A 6,791-nucleotide genomic window follows, 5' to 3' on the forward strand; every position below is an offset into this window, starting at 1 on the left:
CCTAGCTTATAAGGGGGTGTTGTAAGAATCAAATGAGAGGATGGATGTAAAGTTCTCTGCCAGCCTTGAAACTTAGTCTCCGTAAATGTCACTTATTAGAATTCTCTTTCATTTCCTGACTTCCCAGGCCCACCTCTCCTCATGTACTTCAATGATTCTAGTTTTTCTTTCTGGTTATCTACTCAGCCCATCTTCCTCATGGCTGCCTGGCCTCATGTGCCAAGCCCTGGTGGCTAACCCACCCTGTAATTACATGAGGCGTGTGCTGGGTGATTAGGCACTCAATTAAAGAATTAGAATGGCTCTGTAGAGTCTTGCCAAGTTGAGATTCTGTTTCAGGACTGGGCCAGGCATATGTGTATTATCTAGTCAGTGGCATCCCGAGGTGCAGTGTGGGGCATGGCGCCAAATGCAAGGGAGGGTTTTACTGCCACCCTCCCCCAACCCTGTAATCTAAAGAGTTTAGAGCTGAAAAAGTCCTTAGAGATTCTCACTCCCTTATTTTATGAAGGAGAAATTTGAGGCCCAGAGAAGGGGAAGGGACTTGTCTTAGGGCATATTGGTAATTAAGTAACCTAGGTTCTCTGACTCCAAACCTAGTATGTATTTCTGATGATTTGGTCCCTTCACTACTCAGATCCCAACCATTCTATGCCTCAGGAGACTGTTATTCATGAGTTTTATGGCTGAAAACAAATCCATCTCCTAGTGGAAGATCTTCTGGTGATAAGCCTTTCTCTGAATTTAACTTGGCTGTTTGTCATAGCACTCGGGTGTGAACCACAGGCACACAGTGACTGGGCCTGTATTTGAAGGCTTTCTAGCTTGGAAGGACCTGCCAGGGCTTCTGTTCTTCTGGCATAGCCTTTGAGAGCCCAGTGTCAGCTAGCTTTACAGCCTGACTAAGCATAAGACTTCAGTGAAATATCTCTGGGTCTCAGTTTCCTTAATCTATAAAATTGTTGTTTTTTGTTCCTTGTGCTTAAAAGACGACCAAAAGGACATCATGGTATCAGGGTCAATGTACAGCGTGTCCAGCAGTACAAGCTCGGAATGTTCACAGGTCAGGCACCAATAGTCCGTATGACCATTTGGGACTACAAAATTAAGGCATTAGACTATATGCCCTTGGATTAAATCTACAATTCTTAACCTGGGGCTGTAAACTTAAAAAATATTTTTTTGATAGCTTAGTTTTAACATAATTGGTTTCCTTTATAAGCTTGTGTATTTTATGTATTTAAGAACAATATTCTGAGGAGGGGTCCCCAGGCTTCACCAGATTGTTAAAGGGGGTACAGAAGTGACTTGCTCAGGATTGCACAGCCAGTAAGTGTTGGAAGCAGGACTTACAACTGGATTGTCCCGACTTTGAGGTTGAATCTCTATCCGTTGTGCCACACTGCTTCTCTGAATAGGAAGCACAATTATTTTTATCTCTGTTTTTCAGAAAAGGTTGATAGATTTGGGGCTGGAAAGGGCCGTAGAGGTTGACAAGTCCAAGTCCTTTCATTTTGCAGAAGAGGAAACTCAGCCTGAAGTCATACAGAAAGTAAGTGGGATTTGAACCCACTTCTTATGACTCTTGGGTGGTGGGATGCATAGAGTGTTAGATTTGGAGTCAGAAAGGCCTGAACTTGAATCCAACCTCAGGTACTAACTATTCAAATCTAGGCAAATTACTTAACTACTTCAGGCCTCAGTTTGCTCATCTTTAAAATGAGGTTGGGCTCAATGCCTCTTTCCTTATATAGGAAGTATATTGTCCCATATATATAGGAAATGTGTTGTCCTTATTTATATAGGACATATATTATTCTACAATGTCTTTCCCATAAATCTACGATCCAGTGAATTTTTATTCTTTCTACAGCACGACCTTGGAGAAACAGCAGAACCATAATGAAGAATTTGTAAGCCTCGAGCAAAAGACAGGGAAAAAAAATCTTTAGAGGAGGAAAAGGGAGACAGAGACTTGCAGACACCAGGTTGCTCTTTTCCCTACTTCTCTTCCATTGATGAGGAGGCCCTTATGGAGGTCCTCCTGGATTCAGCTGCTTGGAGACAGGCATCCTCATATTCTACCCCCACTTTGTGTTCTTCCTTCCTCATCCCCTAGTGTGTCCAGTATGTGGACGTTTAAAGATTGGAGGCCTTCCATGGTTGCCATTCCCATGCCTACCTCTCAGCTGTGTGCTGAGTGGAGGATTCCAAGAATATTAGAACAGGGTAGCCTGAGGGAAAAGGAGATGTTTAGTTCTGCCCTCCCCAGGACCTGGTGGAGAGACTTCTCCTATACGCCAATTAACTTTGCCAGGGAGCAGTGAGTGTTGGTGTTACTAATCCTTCCCATTCCCACCATATGCCCTCTATATGCCTCAGGTTCTCAAGAAAATCCTTGCTTGAACGACACTAGAGATAGTTTTGTTCTTGAAATTCTGGGGCAAAAGCTCCATTGCCTTGCCCTGGTAACACTGTTAAGACCTGTCAAGAGCCCATGAGGTAGCAATGGGTGAGTCCATTTCTTTGGTCCAAGGTCATGTGCTTATCATCAGCATGAAGGAGGATTCACTAATAATTCATCTTTCTTACTTGTCTGTCTAGGGATCTGGGATCCTTCTCATGCCTTGTTGTCCATCTTTCCTTCTGGAAGAGGACAAATGACACCAGAAGGGTGATGTCTTGACCTGCAAGTAAACTGAATGTAAGTGAGGCAGTGCTGGGCAAAGTCATCAGCCTCACTCTCTTCTCCAGAGTCAGCAGCCTCCAATGGCAAGCCATAGGTCAGCATGACTGACCTCTCTTGCGCCTACTTGGATACAGAAACTTGTCCTCTTCTCCCTCCTTATAATCAATCAATTGATCAATCAAAGATAAAAGACAAAAGTCCCTTACATTCTAATTGAGGAGACAACAGAAACACAAATAAGTATGTTTAGAATGAATATATAAGGATATGGTCAAAATCATCCCACCCTACTCAGCCCTAATAGTTTATCAGGCGAGAACATTTCTCAGTTGTCTACTAGATGTGAACAAGGCCTGGATATCTCCCTGGGTGGGATGGGAATTTTGACCAGATTGACTGAAGGACTTGGTCATGCCATCTGGGACCTATGTAAAATCATTAAGCTAGTCAGAATCCATATTTGAGTGAACAGTAAGGCAGGAAAGAATATTCCAGCCAAAGCTCTGAGAAGGAATTGCTTGGGATGGGAGAAAAGTGCTCCTTAGTTAGAGGGAGAACCTTGTGAACTTTGGAGAACCGGAGGTTTATTTCCATGTCAATAGCAACTGTCCTCAAGGAGGCTCTGGTATGTGGTGGGGAAGCACACGTAAGAAGTCAGTAGCCATGTCCCACTCCCCTCAGAACCTCCCAGGTGAGAGAGGAGAGGAAGTCCTGGGAAGTGGCACTGCCTCAAACTACTTCACTCCTTCATGAACTCTGTCTTACAGCCAGATTGGCTTACTTCTTGTTTCCTGAGCTCTCCCTTTCATCTCCCACCTGTGCCTTTGCACCAGCATCCCTCTAGCCTGGAATGTGGTCATTTCTCATCTCTACCTCCTGAGTCCCTAGATTCCTTCAGGGCCAGATCGGGTACCACTTCCTTTTGGAAATTTTTTTTTTAAATCTCCCTAGTGGTTAATGTCCTCTCTCTCCTCAAGATATTTTGTTTGTTAACAATACAGAAAATATATATTTAATTTATTTATATTTAAATTTAATTTTAAATTAAAATTTTATATATATATATATATATATATATATGTAAAACTTATTTGTTATATCCAAATGCATGTTGGAGGTAGTTTGAACTGTTTGGGGAGGGTCAATTTTTAAATTTTCATTTTGAACATTTACATCCTGGAAATCAGCAAATGCTATAAATCAGGGGATGATTTATTGTTTTGTTGAGTGTGTAGACTTAAGAAAGTGATGGAAAAAATGTTAGTGATGCAAATTAAACTTAAAAGTGTGTTGTGTCTACATTTCCCCCCCAGAGAGCCAGTCACTAAATCTCTGCCTGCTTCACTTTCCTCATCTGTAAAATGGGGATACTAGTAGCACCTACCTCTCAGAGTTGTTGTGAGGTCAAATAAAATATTATTTGTAAAGCTTAGCACAGTGCCTGGCATGTAGTAGGCACTTAAATGTTTGTTTGTCCTTCCTTGACCCCCATCACCATGATTTTCCACTTCTAGACACCTCCAGCTTATTAATGTCCTTCTTTACGCGTGGTGCCCAGAACGAATCCCCTACTCCAAATGTGTTCTGACCAGGACTGAATAGTGTGGTTCTATCCTGTCTCTCATTCTGGATACTGTGCCTCTGTTTGACCATTCACTATTTGGTTTGCCATGCCCACAGGAGGAGGAGACGCAAAGACTCCTCATAGATCATAAGCTGAATGATCAGCTCATGAATCACGAAGATAGTAATACTGTGATTATTATTATTATTTTTGTAAAATGAGGTTAACTTCACTACCACCATATAATGGGTAAAAGATGAGTAGGAGGTAGGTTGGTGTGTGTGTCTGTATAAGAACCCATAATGAGAAAACCTAAGTTTGAGGCCCTGCTCCAGTATTTACTCTTTGTGTGACTATTAGCCAATAATTTAAACCTTTTTTTTTTTTGACTAGGCAGTGGGGTTAAGTGTCTTACCCAGGGTCACAGAGCTAGGGAGTGTCAAGTGTCTGAATCTGGATTTGAACTCAGATCCTCCTGACTCCAAAGCCAGACCTCTACCCACTGCACCACCTAGCTGCCACATAACTCAAAACTTTTTGAGCCTCACTTTCCTCATCTGGAAAATGGAGATAACATTTCACCTACCAACCCTGTGAGGAAAAGGGCTTTAAAAACCTTAAAGTGGTAGAGAACTATGATCATCATTAGCTATATATTTATCAATCAGTCCAGAAGTATTTACTGAGCAGCTACTACGTGCTGGGAACTAGGGATCCAAGTATGAAGAAGGAAACAATCCCTACTCACAAGGAATTTATTGTCTGTAAGAATGTTGGATTTGGAGTCAAAGACCAGAATTAAAATCCTACCTTAGATACTTACTGTGTGATCCTGAGAAGGTCACTTAACCTCTCTCAGCCTCAATTTCCTCATCTGTGAAGTGAGGATAATAATAGCACCTACCTCCTAGGGCTGTTGTGAAGATAAATGAGATAAGATATGGAGCTTTGTAAACCATAAAGTACTACACCTATTATTATGATTGAAATGAAGGTAAACTAAGGCACAAAGCTCTAAGCATGATCAATTTTTTGGGAAGGCTAGCACTTACCAATAAAAGGGCTGTTTAGCTTCTCAGCAAGCCAAAAAACCTCAAATGAGGGCAGATAAATAATTTTTTTTCAGACAAGAGGAGTGTCCAAAAACTAGAAGGCAGCATCTTAGATGGGGAAAACCATATGATTGGTTACAAAGACTGAAGCATCACAGGCGTGGGAGCAATATGATTGGCTAGAAATCAGGAATGAGGGATTAGCGACAGCCCCTCCTTCCATCCTGTTCATTGCTCCAGTCCGCTTGTGAGGACACTTTAGCCGTAGTAGATCAGACTTCCTAAGTTAACAGACCAGACTCCCTGGTGTCCACCTGCATCCTTCAAGGATAAGAGATTTCCTTGGCACAAGAATAGAACAATGACTAACAGGAAAACTGAACTTCCAAGTTTAACTCAGAGACAATGAGTGATTTGCAGGAAAGCTGAACTTCCAAACTTAACTCAGAGAAAAACGAAACATGACTTAGGTAGTTACACAAAATGTTGGTAGAGATACAAAAGGAAAACAATTACAGAATAAAAACGATGTGATTTTTTTCTATTTTCAATTTGTAAGCTATTATCATTCTACTCAGGAGACAACAAGCACATATATAAACATATGGAAAGAGTATAAGGTTAAGTGACCTTTCTAGTTTTCTTATACCTTACTTTCATGTGAGTACTCTTTGATCTAGTGACTTCTGGCTTTTCCATGAACAAGCTGTTCCAAGAACAGCTCCAGGCATTTCTCAGACTGTCCCCCGTGCCTGGAATGTTCTCCTTCCTCTGCTCCAACTACTGACCTCCCTGGCTTCCTTTAAGTCCTAACCAAAATCCTGCCTTGTACAGGAAGCCTTCTTCAACACCTCTTAATTCCAGGGCCTTTTCTCTGTTAATTATCTGCTATTTATCTTGTATGGTGTTTGCTTTGTACATATTTATTTGCATGTTTTCTTCCCCATTAGATCATGAGCTACTTGAGGGCAGGTACTTTTTTCTTTCTTTGTATCCCTGAAGCTTAGCACAGTACCTGGCACATAGAATGTGCTTAATAAATGTTTATTGAATTGAATAAATTCAAATATTAACAAAATAGTTCATACAAAATAGTTTGAGAGGAAGGGCACTGGTGTTTAAGGCACAGCAGGAAAGGCTTCATACAGAAGATGGTATTTGAACTGTGTCTCAAAAGAAGAGAGGGTCTTTGTGAAGAAGAGGTGAAGAGGAAGCGTGTCACAGGATGGTGCAGAGGTATGGAAATGGGAGCTCATGCATGAAGAACAGAGAGAAGGCCAGTTTGGCTGAATCGGTGTGTATAGGGGAAGTAATGTCCAATGATGTTGGAAAGATAGGTTCGGGCCAGGTTGTAAAGGGCTCTCAAAACTAAACAAAGGATTTTATCCCAGAGGCAATAGGGAGCAGCCGTAATTGACCGAATAGGAGAGTGACCTGATCATATTTGTGCTTAAAGAAAACATTTTGGCAGCAGTGTGTAGGATGA

This window comes from Phascolarctos cinereus, unplaced genomic scaffold, assembly GCF_003287225.1.
Source record: "Phascolarctos cinereus isolate Bilbo 61053 unplaced genomic scaffold, phaCin_HiC Scaffold_2;HRSCAF=192, whole genome shotgun sequence".
In the NCBI taxonomy this organism is placed as follows: Eukaryota; Metazoa; Chordata; class Mammalia; order Diprotodontia; family Phascolarctidae; genus Phascolarctos; species Phascolarctos cinereus.